General features: G+C 36.3%; 1 long non-coding RNA gene across 1 annotated transcript in view; it reads left to right on the top strand.

The window, feature by feature from the left end:
* The first annotated feature begins 3,488 nt into the window (after positions 1-3,488).
* LOC141278499 (uncharacterized) overlaps positions 3,489-22,019 on the top strand; it is a 105,923-nt gene continuing 87,392 nt past the window's right edge. The window contains exons 1-2 of the long non-coding RNA XR_012331262.1: positions 3,489-3,581; positions 5,675-5,760. This is a non-coding gene — a long non-coding RNA (uncharacterized lncRNA). The remainder of the gene's footprint in view (positions 3,582-5,674; positions 5,761-22,019) is intronic.

The following is a 22,019-nucleotide window of genomic DNA, read 5'->3' as shown; positions in this document are numbered from 1 at the left end:
AGAATGTACCGTAGAATAAAAAATCCTTAACAGACATTTCACCTAAGAAGATATATAATGGCAAGTAATCATATAAAATATATGTATATAATATGTATTAAACAAACAAAAGCACATTGATTTCAACTTATAATAACTTGATCATGTTAAACCAATTAGCTAAATTTAAAGTACTCCAACTTCTATCATTCAATGACATTAAAAGCCCATAGAATTTATGAATATATTCTTTATTTACATCAATACTATTAGCTGGAGGCCTATTATTTAATTATGGGTCTTGGGAGAGAAATAGTTAGGCTTTCATAGTAGCTGATCATATTTCAGTAAAGAACATTTAACCCATGAGATGTTTCAATATTAAAATGCTCAATTTATTTTGAAGTACCATTATTCACCGAAGTAGCTTTTGTTCCAAAGGGATATTTAATTAATTCCTTATTGCATCTGTACAAAAGAAATGACTGACATAAAAATATCAAACTTGCTACCTGTCAGCCTATCATTTTAGTTTCATTCCTTAGAAACTTGACTCTTTAGATAAAGTTTCTTAGTTACACTTAAGTTCTTTGAGTTAACATTGTATCTGTTACATGTCCACCTAATATTTTAACAAGAATTTATGGCAATTTGTTATATTATAGGTCAAAACATGTGGAAAAAAAGGGAATAAAATTGATGTTGATAGAGCATATGAAAGATATCCAAATATAAATTTTGACAAATCACACATTTGCAATTCAGAGACAGGAAGAGATGGAGCCTGGCTCAGTCAGGATTCAATCAGAGAAACAGAATGAGTAGGAGAAATAAAACATGTGTCTCTATGTGAGACAGGGAGAGGGAGGGAAGGAGAGAGAAAAAGAAAGGGTATTTTTGCAATGAATCACTTGTGTAATTGTAGTGTCTGGCTAGGCAAGTCTAAAAGTTAGAAATATGTAGGGCAGACTATCAGGAAAGTCAGGCTAGGGCTCTCAGGAACAGTCTGCAGCTACTATCCACAAGCAATTTCTTCTTCCTCAGGGAAACCTCAGCTTTGCTCTTAAGGACTCTCAAGTGACTAAATCAGACCTACCCAGATTATCTAGGATAATCTCTCTTACTTAAAAATAAACTATTTATGGACTTGAATTATATCTATAAAATATCTTCATAAAAACACTGTGATTACTATTTGAATAACTGGGAACTGCAGCCTAGCCACATTGACACATACAAAAGACAAATTTGTCCTGTTGAGGAGTCCAGGTCCCACAAAAAGGGGATCCGCTGATCAAGAAGGTAGAACTGGGCCACTTTGTGCTTTCATTCCTGTGAACAAGCAGACCCATGGAAGAGTTTGTTTCATTGGGGGGTAATGCAGCATGAATACCAAAAGGAACTAGGGTTACTGCTACAAATGAGGGCAAGAAGAACTATGTTTTGAACACAAGGTATTGACTAGGGCATTTCATAGTGCTTTCAATGGTAATTGTAAGTGAATCATTGTAGCAACCACAGTTCAACAAATGTAAAGCAACTAAGGTCTAAGCAGACCTTATTCTGCTAACTCTTCAGCATTAAGGCTTTAGAACAGATTGTGGCTGGTCTCTTCCTTGAGGGCTGTGGGATGCATTTGACTTAATGGAACTCATTAGGGACATCTCTTGTGTTTACCATAACGGCTCACCTTTACTCCAGCTATAGCAATAAGTTTCACAGAGCTGTACCTGAAAGCATTTTGCTTCAGCTCTACCAAGAATCTCTTAGTTTCTTTGCCAATCTTCTCTGATGGAGTGAGGAGAATCTAACTGGCCTAGGTGCTAGAAATTTGGGGAGGTTAACATCCTTTGGTTCTACCTTTAACCAATGGAGGATGGAAGCCAGTGGATAAAAGCTTTTTCCCACAGGCAAACAATTTTAAGATGCCAGCGGATGGAGCCCCTGTTGCTTAAAGTGATGATCAACTTTTTCCTCATTCCCTTTTACACTTTCCTCATCTCCCACTCCTGTTCTCTGGGATCTTGACATAAAGCAGAGAATCAGGAAATGAGATTAAACAATCTGACCATGTACTACACACTGTATGTTTTCTGTGGGAGAAAAAAAAAATTATAAACTAAGGAAACACCTCTCTAGGAATGAAGAGCAAAATATCAACATTAAAGAATTTTATTTTTGGTGAAATATTTTTACATTAATTTACTTGTAAGAGCCCACCATTTGAATAATGATCATAATTCACAAGTAACAGTTAACTAATGTTTATATATTCTAAATACTTTATTTGTAGGCAAAGAGGCAACTTGCCTACTTCCTAGAGTCAGAACCTGGAAAGCTTAGAAGCTTTAGAACAGTTTGACAATATTACAGCATCAAGATTTAATCAAATTTACCTCCGTTTGTATGCATGCAAATCACCATTCAACAGAAAACCTTTATCGTTTTCTGTCAGTTATTAGAAATAAATCATGTTTATTTTTACCAAAATTTAGAATATATTGAAAATAACACAATCTTATAACAAAGTCTGTTAATTTTGATGTCTATTATCTAATAAGAAGCATATTTTCCATTGGTTTCAAAGAACAGCATTTTACTGCCTGTGAGAAAAAAAAAAAAAAATCTCAGGCATAATACAACATTTTCCAAAACCAAATTATAATAGTATTTTTCAAAAAAGTATTCCTTCATCTAAAGGAATTAGTTCATCAGAAGAAAATTAGTTCAATATATTTGCTTTAGCTTAAAACTGCTTTGAAACCTATGTTATTTTAAACATTTTTTTAAGATAATGTCTACAGATGACAATAGCTCATTTGGGACATTTCTTTACCGTCAAACGTTGCCTTGACATTTTCTTCATCTGTGGCATTGTAGAAAAGACTACCCCTGAGGATATCTTACACTGCTCTGAAGGACAAAACACCCTGTTTTGTGAGATTTAAATTCATGAATTTTTATTGTTTCTCTTTCATCTGTCTGCCTCACTCCTACCAGAAAGTTTAAGATGAGGCAGCCTGTAGAAAAAAGGCTAGCAGACTAAAAGCATCTGGAAGGGGAAAGAAAAAAAAAAAAGTTAGTGAACGTATGAAATAGCATTTTATAGGCTTTCTAATTCAGGAATTGTGTCCTATTCTTGAAATTCATCCAATTGGATAAGATTTCCTTTTATGAGTCTAAACCCTGACATCTATGCAAGGGGTAAGCATATAATTGTAGGATCTTCCTATTTCAGTAAAGGAAGGAAACTGCTCAGCCAGATGGACGTCAATTGCACCGGAATTGTTGCTGAAAAGCCCTTCACCTCAAGAGGGAAGGAAAATGTGCTGGTTGCTAAGCTACTGATAGGCTTTGCCCTTCCTCTGCTTAATGGGCAGTCACTCGGTCAAGGCACAAATGATGACGTTAAAGCTGACTGTTCCTTTTTAATTGAATGGTGACATAGGAAGTGGCTAAGTGTTTCCTCTAAATCAGCTATTACCCCTTGCTATTCTCTAACCTTCACTCAGGGGTGAAGGGTGGGAACACAGACACACCCTGGTGTAACGGGAGCCTGGAGATGCAAGGGATGGAAGATTTAGTAATCGCAAAATGAGCAAGTATGAACGATACATTTAGATACTAAAACTATGAAAATAATATAAAAACAATAAATTTTTCAATGTTTAAAGGAGCTTGTAGTAAAAATGTAGGGGGCAGGGGAGTCTATACAAAATACGCTGGTGTTTACGACTCCTACTTGTCCATGTAATGTTTCCTAATGGTAAAATATTGGGCAGACTTATCCTTGGGCTTTTGCTCAAATTTAACATGTCATCGCCCCCTGGGATTAACAAGGTCATCCTCAGAAATGAAAAGGCACAGCCTCAAGGCCCAGGATAGGCAGCTGCAGCCTCCTGTGGTTAATTTCAATGTGTGTGATTTTTATTTCTTGTCTCTGCCCCACTCACACACAGCAGCATGTTCTTGTGCTTAAACTCTGGAGGCCACTGCTATCAAAGTTCTAGACTTTGCCCTCACAATTATTAGTCCTGTTTTACCCTCAGGTTTTTAATGAGTTAGTGAGGATTTTAAAACTCCTGGTTGGAGGAAGATTTAAGATGTGCCCTTTGCAGCTGAGTGGGAGAGAAGGAAGAAGTATCTGTAATTTTGGGGTACCTACTGTGTGCGTATATTGTGCTAAGAGCTGGGCCCACAGGAGGGGACAAAGGAAACGTGTAACGGCTACTATAATGTTTATGGTCACATAAAATCTAAAACTGGACTCAGATTAGTGTCCCCAAGCTGATGTTATCATTGGGATTACATTTAATAAAAGTTGGGGAAAGGTCATTATTAAGGTACAGAGGGTATTAGATGTACTGAGCTCTGGGATGGAAACTGTGTTTTACTTTTTTATTCTATGAGAGAATAGCCGTTGAAATTTACTAACTCTTTGTACTGGTGAAGGCATTGTCATCGTGCAGTAGCTTTCTTGCAGTTGTTTTGGAAAAGTTACTCAAGTAGTTATTGTAAGACCATTAGTTGTAAGACAAATATCTTTATAAAGTCCTAAGAATGGGTGACAAGACATTATTAAGGGCTGGACTTAGTGCAGATTAAGTTGGGTTATCTTCATATCCCTTTACATGCAGACCTTAAACATTTCTGTTTCAGGATTTGCAATGTTGTATAAGCCTCAAGGAGTCACCTGGCTTTTAATGGACTGGAATTCTTTTAATTTGTGGTGTATAATTTTTAAAGTTTATGAAGATGACTGGTGTAGTCCTGACCTACACCAAATAGAAGGGAAGATGAATAAAACCATTGAGTCCTAACACACACACACACACACACACACACACACACACACATCCAAACCCCAAGAGGGAGGAATGGGAAAGGAACACAGGGTTACTGCCTGTACCAATATGTCACAAGCAGATAGTTTGTTTTGGGCACCAAATAATGCTGATGTTTAAATGTCTCCTGATTCAGTCATTCTAGCACTCTGGGGGTATTTTGTGTGTATATAGGGGTAAGACAGAAACAACATTATTGGTAAATTAGTGGTGCCAGCTTTTTTTCTCATTTCTTTTTCTTCTAGGGAAATTGGTGTAGTTACCTCTGGTTATACCAATCCCAACATTATACTCTTATAATGCATCACATTATATGATAAGGAATATATATGGAACACCTACTATACACAGACACATACACACTCAGAGATAGTTTAGGCCTTGGTAACAGTGACAGATTTGTTCTTTGTCTTTATATTCTAATAATTGAGTTTGACAATGACTAATAAATAATAATTGTGTGATAAAAAAGTCAAATACTGTTAAGTACTCTGAAGAAAGTTAAAGCAGGGCAGGTGCAGGGAATGATGAGGGTATACGTTAGATAGATGGCCAGGGAAGTCCTTTTTGAGGAAGTGACATTTGAAGAGAAAGCTGAATGAATGCAAGAGAAGCTGCCATTTGAATGTCTCAGTGAAAATTATACCAGTGAAAGACCTCTCCAAGAGAGAGGAATCCAGCTAGAATATAGTAAGCAGATGAGATGGTGGCTAGAAATGAGATCAGAGGTATAGCCAGGGATTAGATGATGGAGAACCTTGTACGAGTGTTTTGTATTTTCTTCTTAATATTATGGGAAGCCAATGAACAGTTATATCCCTGGAAGTGAAATAATGTGATTTGTATTTTAGGAGAATGCTGGCTACTATATAAACAGTTCTAGAAGAACAAGAATTGAAACAGGAAGTCCAGTTAGAATGCTATTTCAGCAGCTGAGGTAAGAGACTGTTTTAGTCTAGACTGGGATAATAATAGTGTAAGTATATGGAAGTGGCTGGATTCTGGACTTACTTTGAAGATAGAGATCACAGGATTTTTAATGAGTTCATGCAAGGAGTACAAAAAGAGGTGCAGGTTCCTTTGGTTATCCAGGTATTACTTTGGTTTTGTGGTAGAAGAGGGGACTCGGAAATTGCTTGTATTTTAAGTTCCAGGTTGCTGGCTACGAACAACCAATTCAACTCTGATTCTGTTTGACATCATTTTGAAATGCTGGACTTCATTCTGGTTGATATCTACAGGATACACAGCAGAGGCAGCAGGTATAGCCCACAACTGCTGTATTTCTGTGTTTCAGCAGGAACCCTGTGATTTTACTTCTGTGACTTGTGAAAACAAGAATAAGGCTCTTGAACAGGCTTAGCAGACATTCCAATCTCTTGTCTGTAATACAGTAGTAACTAGTACTGATTCTTTGGAATTAATAAGCATCCCTAGAGTCTTTAGACGTGAGGTTAAGGGAAAAAAATGATACATTTCTTGCGATTAGCAGAGTGGAAGTTCTAAAGTGTTTTACATTAAATACTAGAAACTGTTATTTTATTATGTGCTGGAATTTAGTACAACAGAACCCAACAATTACATGATTTGAATTGAGACTTTGCACCTAAGATTTTGAGCTTGAGTTAAAGTTGCTTTTTAGGCGATAAAAAGAGCCAGTCAACATTACATTCTTGATTGATTAAAAAAAAGAGAATATTTCAGGGTGTTCATTGTGCTTGTGAAGGACAGTTGACAGCCAAAATCAACAAAGAAAATTGGAGGAAAGTTGTCAATAGGACTATAGACAAGATAAGTCAGGAATATCCTTAAAGGAGTTCTTACCACCAAATGGAATAAATATAAGTAGACATAGCATGGGTTTTTAGAAGGGTTATATAGCAGGAAAGCATTAGAGGGGAGATATAGCTGCAGAGGGACACTTTACATAAAAGGGTTGGGTGTTGGATATGCTCTATGGAAATGCTATTTATAACCACTGCAGTCAGACCTAGACTAGGTAAACATAAAACAAGCTTATCTAAGGTATTTAAGTGATCATTTCAAATACATCAATCGACGTTAGCTCATAAGAGGTCACTGCTATCAGAAGAAAGTGGGCTAGGATGTACAGTAATTATCATTATTCCGTTACTCTTGTTTCTAACAGATGTTCTCTATAAAGGGGACGAAGATGTACTTATATCACTCTTAAGTGATATATATGGACATATATAGTATTTTATTTTATTATTTATTTATTTATTTATTTATTTATTTTACTTCTTTTTTTTTAACATCTTTATTGGAGTATAATTGCTTAACAATGGTGTGTTAGTTTCTGCTTTATAACAAAGTGAATCAGTTATACATATACATATGTTCCCATATCTCTTCCCTCTTGCGTCTTCCTCCTTCCCACCTTCCCTATCCCACCCCTCTAGGTGGTCACAAGCACCGAGCTGATCTCCCTGTGCTCTGTGGCTGCTTCCCACTAGCTATCTATTTTAGGTTTGGTAGTGTATATATGACCATACCACTCTCTCACTTTCTCACAGCTTACTCTTCCCCCTCCCCATATCCTCAAGTCCATTCTCTAGTAGGTCTGTGTCTTTATTCCCGTCTTACGCCTAGGTTCTTCATGACACATTTTTTTCTTAAATTTCATATATATGTGTTAGCATACGGTATTTGTCTTTCTCTTTCAGACTTACTTCACTCTGTATGACAGACTCTATGTCCATCAACCTCATTACAAATAGCTCAATTTTGTTTCTTTTTATGGCTGAGTAATATTCAATTGTATATATGTGCCACATCTTCTTAATCCATTCATCTGATGATGGACACTTAGATTGTTTCCATCTCTGAGCTATTGTAAATAGAGCTGCAATGAACATTGTGGTACATGACTCTTTTTGAATTATGGTTTTCTCAGGGTATATGCCCAGTAGTGGGATCGCTGGGTCATATGGTAGTTCTATTTGTAGTTTTTTAAGGAACCTCCATACTGTTCTCCATAGTGGCTGTACCAATTCACATTCCCACAGGCAGTGAAAGAGTGTTCCCTTTTCTCCACACCCTCTCCAGCATTTGTTATTTCTAGATATTTTGATGATGGTCATTCTGACTGGTGTGAGATGATATCTCATTGTAGTTTTGATTTGCATTTCTCTAATGATTAATGATGTTGAGCACTCTTTCATGTGTTTGTTGGCAATATATATATCTTCTTCAGAGAATTGTCTCTTTAGGTCTTCAGCCCATTTGTGGATTGGGTTGCTTGTTTCTTTGTTATTGAGCTGCAGGAGCTGCTTATAAATTTTGGAGATTAATCCTTTGCCAGTTGCTTCATTTGCAAATATTTTCTCCCATTCTGAGGGTTGTCTTTTGCTCTTGTATATGGTTTCCTCTGCTGTGCAAAAGATTTTAAGTTTCATTAGGTCCCATTTGTTTATTTTTATTTCCATGTCTCTAGGAGGTGGATCAAAAATGATCTTGCTGTGATTTATGTCAAAGAGTGCTCTGCCTATGTTTTCCTCTAAGAGATTGATAGTTTCTGGCCTTACATTTCGGTCTTTAATCCATTTTGAGCTTATTTTTGTGTATGGCATTAGGGAGTGATCTAATCTCATATTTTAACATGTACCTGTGCAGTTTTCCCAACACCACTTATTAAAGAGGCTGTCCTTTCTCCACTGTGCATTCCTGCCTCCTTTATCAAAGATAAGGTAACAATATGTTTGTGGGTTTATCTCTGGGCTTTCTATCCTGTTCCATTGATCTATCTTTCTGTTTTTGTGCCAGTACCATACTGTCTTGATTACTGTAGCTTTGTAGCATAGTCTAAAGTCAGGAACCCTGATTCCTCCAGCTCCTTTTTCCGTTCTCAAGATTGCTTTGGCTATTCGGGGTCTTTTGTGTTTCCATACAAATTGTGAATTTTTTTTTCTAGTACCGTGAAAAATGCCAGTGGTAGTTTGATAGGCATTGCATTGAATCTGTAGATTGCTTTGGGTAGTAGAGTAATTTTCACAGTGTTGATTCTTCCAACCCAAGAACATGGTATATCTCTCCATCTATTTGTATCATCTAATTTATTCCATCAGTGTCTTATAATTTTCTACATACAGGTCTTTTGTCTCCTTAGGTAGGTTTATTCCTAGACATTTTATTCTTTTTGTAACAATGGTAAATGGGAGTGTTTTCTTGATTTCACTTTCAGATTTTTCATCATTAGTGTATAGGAATGCTAGAGATTTCTGTGCATTAATTTTGTATCCTGCTACTTTACCAAATTCATTGATCAGCTTTAGTAGTTTTCTGGTAGCATCTTTAGGATTCTCTATGTATAGGATCATGTCATCTGCAAACAGTGACAGCTTTACTTCTTCTTTTCCAATTTGGATTATTTTTATTTCCTTTTCTTCTCTGATTGCTATGGCTAAAACTTCTAAAACTATGTTGAATAAGAGTGGTGAGAGTTGGCAACCTTGTCTTCTCCCTGACCTTAGTGGAAATGGTTTCAGTTTTTCACCATTGAGAATGATGTTGGCTGTGGGTCTGTCATATATGGCCTTTATTATGTTGAGGAAATTTCCCTCTATGCCTACTTTCTGCAGGGTTTTTATCATAAATCGTTGTTGAATTGTGTCAAAAGCTTTCTCTGCATCTATTGAGATGATCATATGGTTTTTCTCCTTCAATTTTTTAATATGGTGTATCACATTGATTGATTTGTGTATATTAAAAAATCCTTACATTCCTGGAATAAACCCCACTTGATCATGTTGTATGATCCTTTTAATGTGCTGTTGGATTCTGTTTGCTAGTATTTTGTTGAGGATTTTTGCATCTATTTTCATCAGTGATATTGGCCTGTAGTTTTCTTTCTTTGTCACACCCTTGTCTTGTTTTGGTATCAGGGTGATGGTGCACTTGTAGAATGAGTTTGGGAGTGTTCTTCCCTCTGCTATATTTTGGAAGAGTTTGAGAAGGTTAGGTGTTAGCTCTTCTCTAAATGTTTGATAGAATTCTCCTGTGAAGCCATCTGGTCCTGGGCTTTTGTTTGTTGGAATATTTTTAATCACAGTTTCAATTTCAGTGCTTGTGATTGATCTCTTCATGTTTTCTATTTCTTCCTGATTCAGTCTTGGCAAGTTGTGCATTTCTAAGAATTTGTCCATTTCTTCAAGGTTGTCCATTTTGTTGGCATAGAATTGCTTGTAGTAATCTCTCATAATCTTTTGTGTTTCTGCAGTGTCAGTTGTTACTTCTCCTTTTTCATTTCTAATTCTATTGATTTGAGTCTTCTCCCTTTTTTTCTTGATGAGTCTGGCTAATGATGTATCAATTTTGTTTATCTTCTCAAAGAAAAAGCTTTTAGTTTTATTGATCTTTGCTATCGTTTCCTGCATTTCTTTTTGATTTATTTCTGATCTGATCTTTATGATTTCTTTCCTTCTGCTAGCTTTGGGTTTTTATTGTTCTTCTTTCTCTAATTGTGTTAGGTGCAAGGTTAAGTTGTTTATACGAGATGTTTCCTGTTTCTTATGGTAGGATTGTATTGCTATAAACTTCCCTCTTAGAACTGCTTTTGCTGCATCCCATAGGTTTTGGGTCGTCGTGTCTCCATTGTCATTTGTTTCTAGGTATTTTTTGATTTCCTCTTTGATTTCTTTAGTGATCACTTCATTATTAAGTAGTGTATTGTTTAGCCTCCATGTGTTTGTATTTTTTACAGATCTTTTCCTGTAATTGAAATCTAGTCTCATAGTGTTGTGGTCAGAAAAAATAGTTGATACAATTTTAATTTCCTTAAATTTACCAAGTCTTGATTTGTGACCCAAGATATGATCAATCCTGGAGAATGTTCCATGAGCAGTTGAGAAAAATGTGTATTCTGTTGTTTTTGGATGGAATATCCTATAAATATCAATTAAGTCCATCTTGTTTAATGTATCATTTAAAGCTTGTGTTTCCTTATTTATTTTCATTTTGGATGATCTGTCCATTGGTGAAAGTGGGGTGTTAAAGTCCCCTACTATGAATGTGTTATTGTCAATTTCCCCTTTTATGGCTGTTAGTATTTGCCTTATATATTGATGTGTTCCTATGTTGGGTGCATAAATATTTACAATTGTTATATCTTCTCCTTGGATCGATACCTTGATCATTCTGTAGTGTCCTACTTTGTCTCTTCTAATATCTTTATTTTAAAGTCTATTTTGTCTGATATGAGAATTGCTACTCCAGATTTCTTTCGATTTCCATTTCCATGGAATATCTTTTTCCATCCCCTCACTTTCAGTCTGTATGTGTCTCTAGGTCTGAAGTGCATCTCTTGTAGACTGCATATATATGGGTCTTGTTTTTGTATCCATTCAGCCAATCTGTGCCTTTTGGGGGGAGCATTTAGTCCATTTACATTTAAGGTAATTAGTTATATGTATGTTCCTTTTCCCATTTTCTTAATTGTTTTGGGTTCGTTATTGTAGGTCTTTTTCTTCTCTTGTGTTTCTTGCCTGGAGAAGTTCCTTTAACATTTGTTGTAAAGCTAGTTTGGTGGTGCTGATCTCTCTCAGTTTTTCCTTGTCTGTAAAGGTTTTAATTTCTCCATCTAATCTGAATGAGATCCTTACTAGGTAGAGGAATCTTGGTTGCAGGTTTTTCTCCTTCATCACTTTAAATATGTCCTGCCAGTCCCTTCTGGCTTGCAGAGTTTCTGCTGAAAGGTCAGCTGTTAATCTTATGGGGATTCCCTTGTGTGTTATTTGTTGTTTTCCCCTTGTTGCTTTTAATATGTTTTCTTTGTATTTAATTTTTGACAGTTTGATTAATATGTGTCTTGGTATATTTCTCCTTGGATTTATCCTGAATGGGACTCTCTGTGCTTCCTGGACTTGATTAAATATTTCCTTTCCCATATTAAGGAAGTTTTCAACTATAATCTCTTCAAATATTTTCTCAGTCCCTTTCTTTTTCTCTTCTTCTTCTGTAACTCCTATAATTCGAATGTTGGTGTGTTTAATATTGTCCCAGAGGTCTCTGAGACTGCCCTCATTTCTTTTCATTCTTTTTTCTTTATTCTGCTCTGCAGTTGTTATTTCCGCCATTTTATCATCCAGGTCACTTATCCTTTTTTGTGCCTCAGTTATTCTGCTATTAATAGCTTCTAGAATATTTTTAAATTCATTTATTGTGCTGTTCATCATTGCTTGTTTCATCTTTAGTTCTTCTAGTTCCTTGTTAAATGTTTCTTGCATTTTGTCTATTCTATTTCCAAGACTTTGGATCATCTTTACTATCATTATTCCGAATTCTTTTTCAGGTTGACTGCCTATTTCCTTTTCATTTGTTAGGTCTGGTGGGTTTTTATCTTGCTCCTTCATCTGCTTTTTGTTTTTCTGTCCTCTCATTTTGTTTATCTTACTGTGTTTGGAGTCTCCTTTTTGCAGGCTGCAGGTTCATAGTTCCTGTTGATTTTGCTGTCTGTCCCCAGGGGCTAAAGTTGGTCCAGTGGGTTTTGTAGGCTTCCTGGTAGAGGGGACTAATGCCTGTGTTCTGGTGGATGAGGCTGGATCTTGTGTTTCTGGTGAGCAGGTCCACGTCTGGTGGTGTGTTTTGGGATGTCTGTGGACTTATTATGATTTTAGGCAGCCTCTCTGCTAATGGGTGGGATTGTGTTCCTGTCTTGCTAGTTGTTTGGCATAGGGTGTCCAGCACTGTATCTTGCTGGTCATTGAGTGAAGCTGGGTGCTGTTGTTGAGATGGAGATCTCTGGGAGATTTTTGCTGTTTGATATTACGAGGAGCTGGGAGGTCTCTTGTGGACCAGTGTCCTGAAGTTGGCTCTCCCACCTCAGAGGCAGGGTAGTGACTCCTTGCTGCAGAACCAAGAGCCTTTCGTCCACACTGCTCAGAATAAAAGGGAGAAATAGTGAAAGAAAGAAAGAAAGAAAGTAAGAAGAGAGGGAGGGAGGGAGGGAGGGAAGGAAAGAAAGAAAGAAAGAAAGAAAGAAAGAAAGAAAGAAAGAAAGAAAGAAAGAAAGAAAGAAAGAAGATATAATAAAATAAAGTTATTAAAATAAAAAATAATTATTAAGGAAAATAATTTTTTCTTAGGGAAAAAAAATAGGATGGATAGAACCCTATTACAAATAGTGGAAGCAAAGCTATACAGACAAAATCTCAAACAGAAGCATACACATACACACTCACAAAAAGAGGAAAAGGGGAACAAATCATAAATCTTACTCTCAAAGTCCACCTCCTAAATTTGGGATGATTCGTTGTCTATTCATGTATTCCACAGATGCAGGGTACATCAAGTTGATTGTGGAGCTTTAATCTGCTGCTTCTGAGGCTGCTGGGAGGGATTTCCCTTTCTCTTCTTTGTTCTCACAGCTCCCGAGGCTCAGCTTTGGATTTGGCCCTGCCTCTGTGTGTAGGCCTCTGGAGGGCTTCTGTTCTTGGCTCAGACAGGACAGGGTTAAAGGAGCAGCTGCTTCGGGGACTCTGGCTCACTCAGGCCGGGGTGAGGGAGGGGTATGGAGTCCGGGGGGCGAGCCTGCGGCGGCAGCGGCTGCCACGACATTGCACCAGCCTGAGGTGCGCCGTGTGTTCTCCTGGCGAAGTTGTCCCTGGATCCCGGGACCCTCGCAGTGGCATGCTGCACAGGCTTCCGGAAGGGGGTTGTGGATAGTGACCTGTGCTCGCACACAGGCTCCTTGGTGGCAGCAGCAGCAGCCTTGGCGTCTCATGCTCGTCTCTGAGGTCCACGCTTTTAGCCGCGGCTCGCGCCCGTCTCTGGAGCTCCTTTAAGCAGCTCTCTTAATCCCCTCTCGTCGAGCACCAGGAAACAATGAGGGAAGAAAAAGTCTCTTGCCTCTTCGGCAGGTCCAGACATTTCCCCGGACACCCTCCCGGCCAGCCGTGGTGCACTAACCCCTGCAGACTGTGTTCACGCCGCCAACCCCAGTCCTCTCTCTGCGCTCCAACCGTAGCCCAAGCCTCAGCTCCCAGCCCCTCCTGCCCCGGCGGGTGAGCAGTCAAGCCTCTCGGGCTGGTACGTGCCGGTCGCACCGATCATCTGTGCAGGAATCTCTCCGCTTTGCCCTCCGCACCCCTGTTGCTGTGCTCTCCTTCGCAGCTCGGAAGCTATCCCCCTCCGCCATCCGCAGTCTCCGCCCATGAAAGGGCTTCCTAGTGCGCGGAAACCTTTCCTCCTTCTCATCTCCCTCCCACTGGTGCAGGTCCCGTCCCTGTCCTTTTGTCTCTGTTTATTCTTTTTTCTTTTGCCCTACCCAGGTACGTGGGGAGTTTCTTGCCTTTTGGGAGGTCTGAGGTCTTCTGCCAGCATTCAGTAGGTGTTCTGTAGGAGTTGTTCCACGTGTAGATGTATTTCTGTTGTATCTGTGGGGAGGAAGGTGTTCTCCGCATCTTACTCTTTCGCCATCTTCCCCTCGTCTTCAGATATAGTATTTTAAGTTTTATTCGTTAAATGCATTTATTTAAAAAGAATTATAGATTCCTTTGTTGAATTCTTTTAAACATTAAGGTGTGTTTCTAAGGGTCACATGGAAAAAGACACAGAAGAAAAACTCAGAGCTGTAGTGTTTCTGTATTTAATTTGCATTTCAGAAAATAGACCTGAAATTCAGATTCTACTTAGATGAGTCTTTTTCCCTTAGTCATTATAGTCTCAATCCATTTATTATACTTGTATCATTATAATAAAAATTAGAAAATCTATATTTTCATTCTAATTTAAATTAGAAATATCTGTTACTGCTATTTAATCCCCAAATTACTAATTTACTAGTTTAAAAATTGTTCAAGGGCACACATTAAATGTTTAATATATTTAGGGAAATATGCTCAGAAATTTAATGAATAATATAATTTAATTCTTAAAATCACTCTATGAAGTAAATGATATCACCAGTCCATTATATACATGACAAAATTAAACAGAGAACTGAGATTTACCTAACCTAAATCAGACAAAATAATTCTACCTTCAGTTTTTTTTGTTTTTTTTTTTTGTTTTTTAATATTTAAGCATGTTTTATTAGTGGTACAATTTTTTAAAAATTTTTATTGGAGTATAGTTGATTTACAATGTTGTATTAATTTTAAGTGTACAGCAAAGTGAATCAGTTATACAAATACATATATCCACTCTCTCTGTTTTTTTTTTAAATTCTTTTTCCATATAGGCCATTACTGGGCATATACATGGAGAAAACCATAATTCGAAAAGATACATGCACGCCAATGTTCATTGCAGTACTATTAGCCAAGACATGGAAGCAACCTAAATGTTCATCAACAGAGGAATGGATAAAGAAGATGTGGTACATATGTACAATGGAATATTACTCAGCCATAAAAAGAACAAAATAATGTCATTTGCAGCAACATGTCTGCACCTAGAGATCGTCATACTGAGTGAAGTAAGTCAGACAGAGAAAGACAAATATCATATGATATCACTTATATGTGGAATCTTAAATAAAGGGTACAAATGAACTTATTTACCTTAAGTTTTAAAGTTTAACAAAAGCCTCAAGACTCCCTAATCAAGCAAGACACATGTAACTTGCAAACAATTTCAATTGCTTAAAACACGTTTGAACATCATACTTAAAATCATGGACAAAGATAAATAACGTGCAAGTTCTATAGCTCATTATTAGAATTACAAGTGGTTTCAGTGCTTCCAATTTATTTAGCTTTACTTTGGTGTCATTTAAAATAATATTTTACATGTTTGAAATTATTAAATGTTGGCAAGTATAGAACCTATTTTACTATACTTGAACTCATTGCTCCCTTTGCTGTAAGAGTACCTGTTTATTCTAACATAATTTTAAAGTCTAAAAAGGAAAATTTCCTGAACAGATTCTAGCTAAGAGGAAGCCATCACACACACACACAAGAAAGACAGGAAATAATGGCACTATTTAAAAACGTCTACATTCATAGAATATTGTCTTTATTCAACTACTCTTTCATTCAACCAACCATTACTGAACCCCCAGTAAGCACTTGGCTCAGTGCTAGACCTTGGAAGTAAAATGGAATTAGAATTATAGTTTGTAAATTATTACAAATAATGTAAGAAAAATTATGACACTCACAAGGGTATTGATACAATGCAGTAAGGAGACATAAAAGGTATTAATCTAGAAGACTGGAAATTCTCCAAACATGCCCTGATAACCATGCCTTCCTTCTCTCCTTCCCTGAATACTTAAGGATATACATTAACAGAAACATTAGCAAATGACACCATGCTGATTGAGTCATGAAAAATAACCCATGTGAAACAACTCTAGAAACCGGATAGCAGCACATGACTAAGTCCTAAGAACCTAGTTATGACTCTTTCCTCCGTGTTCATAGTCACAATGCTACCATTTTCAATCTTCTGTGAATGTAGTATGGAACTTGGAAAGTAAGATAAAAGAAGATGGCTTTCTTGGTAGGGAGTTGCTGGCTTGTCTGGAGTAGACCTGGATCACCTGTCCATGTCCTGGAGTCTGAACAACCATATAAGAATCTCTACTCTGGAGAAGGAGTGACTGAGACAGGGGAGAGGGGAGGAGAAGGGAAATTTCCAGGCTGAAGGTGTTCTTCCCTACACTCCTTGAGAGCCAACTGGAAGGTAAACCTAACCTATCTAGAGTGGAAGAGAGAGCACAGATGATGGCTGCTAGAAGTTATGGAAAAGAAGTGATATATGAATGGAGTTTTGGGTAAAAATAAGCTTTGATAAAGCATTCATAGATTGGGAGGGGAAAAGTGGCAGGCAGAAGGGGATTTAATTTTCCATGATTAGATCATAAACTGCAAAGTATGTGTACTTAAAACAGGAGAGGTAAGCTGAGGACAGACCATCAACAACTTTACATTGAAGGTACGAGTTTTATGCATCTGGTACTTTTGCAAACACTGAAAGAATTTAAAAACATAAGTAACATGTGTCAAATTACTTTTCTTACATTACATTTAATATCTATATATGTATTTATATAATATAAAACACTTTTATATTTTAAAAGATATAAAACACTTTTCCATATGAAATTATTTCTAAAATATACTTCAGCTTATAATAATTAAAGAGAAATTCCTTCAAAAATTTTATTAGTCACAAAAAGTGTCATTTTCACTGCAATTTTTCACCTATCTGGCATGATGATGAAGTTTATTTACATTAGAAATTTCAAGTGAGTTAAGTTCTTCCAAAATTCCAATTAAAGAAAATAATATATATATCACCATTGAAAACATTAAAACTAAAATTTTCCCTTCCCTCCTTTCTTCCTACCATCATTTTTCCTTTTATCCACCCATCTTTCAAGCAATATTTCTGAGCATCTATTTGTATCAAATTGGGAAGCCCTTGTAAAAGACAAGTCCTTGATCTCATAGAGTTTACAGAACTATAGAGGGTCCAGGAAATGAGGAGTTAAATGAATAAACAAGATAAGTATGGAATGTAATGAGAACTATGAAGGCAATAAAAGCATGATAAGATAGCAGGTGACTAGGAAAAGAAGGATACTGTGGAAAGCTGGGCCAGATAAGCTTCTACAGTAGATGTTATTCAAACTGAAACATAAAGAATGTAAAGGAAGTAATCTTAGAGACTGTCAGGTGAAGAGCATACCAGTTGGAGGAAACAGCACTTGCAATGTTCCAGAAGCAGAAATGTTAGTATGTCAGAGCATCACAAGAAAGCCAACATGACTGAAGTGAGTGATCAAATGAACATGGTAAAAAATCAATTCACAGATGTAGGAGATTGCCCTATCATGCTAGGCCTTGAGACCATGCTAAGGAATTGGGGGTTTCATGCTTTTGGACAGGAAAATTTAACATTGTTAACAATATTAATATTGTTAACATTTTGATAGTACCATCTGGAGGTATAATGTACACACAGACATACATACATCTAGACAGACACAGACAGAGATCTTATACTTTCTCTGCTTAACTTAAAAAAAAAAAAAAAAAAAAAAAAAAAAAAATTGGGGGTTTGTTCAAAATTTGATTGGAAGTCACTGCAGTGTTTTGAACTTTGGAGTTATATGATCTGAATTACATTTTTAAAACAATATTTCACATGCAGTGCTGACAATAGATTTGTAAAAGGGTAAGAGTTAAATCATGCAAGTTATTTTGGAAGCAGTTGTAGTGATCCAAGTTAAATATGTTGTTTGCTAGGACTAAGGAGATGACTGAGAAAGTGGTGAGAATTGAGAAACAGTTTGAGATATTTTGAAGGTAGTTCAAATGGATCAGATATGTGGAGTTAGGGAAAGATTGAATATAATTTTATGGCTTCAATAATTCAGTGAATAATATAATTTTTCAATGAAATGATAAAGAATGAAGATCAGCAGTTTCAGGAAGGGAAAGGAACTGTTATCTTTTAAACACGTTAAGATTAAAATGTCAAATAGACATATAAGTGCCCTTCTGAAATATACAGATGAATATATGAGTTTTGTGGTTGTTAGGTGGAAAATAGAAATTTGAGAATCCTTAAAGTCATGAAACTGTATAAGATTAGCTATGGAGAGATTTTAGCTGGAGAATAAAAATAGCACAACTCTGTGTGCTATGGAACTTTACCTTTTGGGGCTCAGAAAATGAAGACTCCCACAAAGGAGCCTGGGAAAGAGAAGTCAGTGATGTAGAAGAAAAACCAGGAAGCTGAGATTTTTTTGAAAGTCAAGTGTAAAAAGTTTTCAAGAAGGAAGTGATAAATGCTATTAAATAATGTTGAGAAGTAGAATGAAATGGGAATTAAAAGTTTTTGGAAGAATGGAAGTTTTTGACAACAACATTTTCAGTAGCATAGGAATGAAAGTGTTATTGGGAACCCTAAAGAAAATGGAAATGAAGTCAAATATTGATAATTTGTTTTGAAGATTTTTACTATTAAGATAAATAGAAGAATGGGGTAGTAGATGTAGAGAGGTGTGGAACACAGGAGGTGTTCGCTGTTGTTTGGGGTTGTTGTTGCTTTTGTTCATCTGTTATTTGTATTTTTAATATGGAAGAAATCAAGGCCTGTCTGTATGCTGTTAGAAATCCTCTAACATAAAAAATAAAACTTGACGATGGAAGAGAAGGAAGAGATCATTGCAGGAGTAAAGTTCTTGAATTGATGGTAGGGTATGAGACTCAAGGAAATGAGAGAAGAGGGAAGTTGGCCTGAGATTAGAACATTAATGTTATTTTATTTTAAAAAGAGGAAAGACAATGAATGCAGGAACAGAAATATATAGGTAATCAAAGCTGGCAATCTGGTTTTCCAAATTATGGACAGAAAAATAAAGTTTGCTCCACAGAGGAAAGAATAAAGCAGAGACAGAGAGAAAGAAAGATGAAGATGGAAAGAGAGATGTTTTTGGATTCCTTGCTGCCTTGTTCCTGATTCTAGTCCATTCCTGAGCCCCAGCTACACTCTGCTCCCTGTGTGGCACCTCTATATTTTATGCCATGTTCCCTTTTGTGGTTAATAAACAAACTCTAGGGACTGTCTGTTTCTTGCAACCAAAAATGTTGTAACTAATATAAATGGCAACTACATTTTTCATTCTGTGGATTTGATTACTGGGAAATTCTAAGTTCCTCACCTCTCTACAAGACCCCTCAACACGGTCCTCACTTACCCTGCAATGGGGGACACACATAATTTATGTCTAGATTTCCTTCTTTGGAGTGATTACTTGACAATATTTCCTATAACTTGTCCAAACACTGATTTTCTTTATAGTATGAACATAAAATTATGTTAGTCGGTGTTGTCCACAAGCCAATTTCCTTAAAACCTTTATTTTATTTCATTTGACTTGCTTCCATTTTTCAGAAATTCATACTGACCTAATTATAGAAAAATGACTAACAGGGGCAATGGCAATCCAGCAGACCTATAGTTCTTAAACTCTTCAGTGATCCTAAGAATTTCCTTTCATTTCTAATCACACCAGTGAGATTTTCTTGGCCTTGAATCTATGAGAACTGGGTAGAATTTTGGCCACTGTAATGTCAGCACAATGCATTTTTGTAAATCATTAAGTTCCTTGAAATTCTTCCACATGAGAGTAAAGAGGCTCTGTTTAGCATGAACAATGCAAAGTGAATGAGTATGGAGTAAGCTTGTGGTACACACTCTAAAATATATAGCTTTTTCCCCACATCCTTAAAAGGAAGAACAGTAAAATCAGGTAATGTAATTTCTAGCTTGTATATTGATAAAAAACCCTCCTTTGAATCACTTGGTGTATCAGTCCTTGCTTTGTGTTTCTGGCCAGTTTTCACTGAAAAAGGGATGCTATTTATTTTTTCCACATATTTGCACCCCCAAGGAATGGTCTCCAATTCAACTATCTGGCATGCTTTAAAAAACACTTTAGGACTAGAATGCTGATGACAAAGGAAATCTCAACTCATATCTGGACACTAAATATGCAGCCATTAAGTTAAAGTTAGTACTGGTGACTATTTTTGGCAAGTAATTTGTTAGATCTGCCTGAAAAAAATGATGGATGTGGAAAATAAGGGGAAATGAGAGGTCATACGCAGCAAGTTTAAAAATATGTTTGTTTTTTTCCCCTTCTCCTAAGAGGCCTTGGGGAGGATCAAAAGTCTTCTGGAGCAAGACCACAGGATAAGATTCAACCTAGGGTCTGTGAGAGAACACCTTTGAAAGAGTGGTTGTATCCAAGCCTAAATCAAAGCAACCCATAGTAGGAACCCCTATTAGTCCCATTTCTAATTCTAAGGGCTCCTTCACTTTACAATCTGTTCATAGAAATCCTCTGTCAGAATGTGAAGATGAGTAAGGAGCTGATTTCAAGTTAGTAAATGTCAGTTTGAATTAATAGGTTTCATTAAAATATCATTGTACTTAATCAACATGTTTTAGCATCTGTAGTTTCTAACTGTGGCAGAATTAACCTAAGCCAAGTTGTTCATTCAACTTCTCTGGGCAAATAATCTAAAACTTCAGCAATTAGAGATATAGAAACTTTTTTTCCTCCATCACCACAATGTCAATAACAGGTTTTATGTGTTATAAATGCCACACCACAGGTATTTATTGGCAAGCAGGTTTGCACCTTCATCAGTCTGCATCCATCTTTTCTCTCTTTGTGTTCTAACCTTGATTCTTCAATGAATGTCTTGCAAGAAAAGCTCCCTCCAAGGTAGACTTGATGTTATTTTAAATGGCAGGATATAGATATCACATATGATATATTTTAAAGAAAATTACAACACAGAACAATGTAACACTGACAAATCATAGGCACTCCATGGATATTTGCTGAGTGAACAAAAAAAAGAAACATACATGTTGGTAGAAGGCATAAAACATTCTAAACAGAATTCCCTAATTCTTACAAGATAAATTTAAGGGCAAATAGAATATGAATTCACACATGGGATTTGATAGAAATAACTCAATTCTATGATGTGTACCACACATATCATGTACAATTTCCTATATTGAGTTATTATGAACCTATCTTGAGTTATTAGGAAGTACAAGATAGAGCCATCTTTATCCTGTTTTCTTCCCTTCACTGTGATAAGAAATTTTAATTAAAATTTTTGGATTTGGGTTGACTATCCTTCTTACTAAGCCTGGAAAGTTATGAAGCAAGATGTCTGGTCTCTATCTTAAAGGCACAAAGTTACATTTAGGGATCTGTCCTAATTTTTTCTTCCAATTCCCTGAAGTTCACTTCCTAAAATGGCTCAATATTTAAAGAAAATATGAAAACTAACATATATACATTATTATGTGTAGAGAGTTTACACAAACTTTTATATGTATAGGCACATATGTGATATATATCATGTACACATCATATATACATGTTATATAATATATATACCTTATGTTATATACAAAATACTTATGTGTAATAAGTATAAATATAATACTTAGTGTGTAATAATGTAATATAATAAATATATATTTATATATATATACATTTTATTTGGTTGGTTTCATACTAAATTCAAGGTCAATAGCCAAAGGAAATTGTGGTGGTTAGTTTCCTGAACTGGAAATACGTAAGTGAATACAGGAAATAAAATGAAAGAATGGACATTTCTGAACACCTGGTGAGTGATTTGGAAGATTAAATTTCAGGATTACCTCAAAACACAAAGTCACAATACAGAA

Source organism: Tursiops truncatus, chromosome 4 (assembly GCF_011762595.2).
Source record: "Tursiops truncatus isolate mTurTru1 chromosome 4, mTurTru1.mat.Y, whole genome shotgun sequence".
In the NCBI taxonomy this organism is placed as follows: Eukaryota; Metazoa; Chordata; class Mammalia; order Artiodactyla; family Delphinidae; genus Tursiops; species Tursiops truncatus.
Note: the sequence above shows the minus strand (reverse complement) of the source record. Positions and strands in the feature narration are given on the sequence as shown.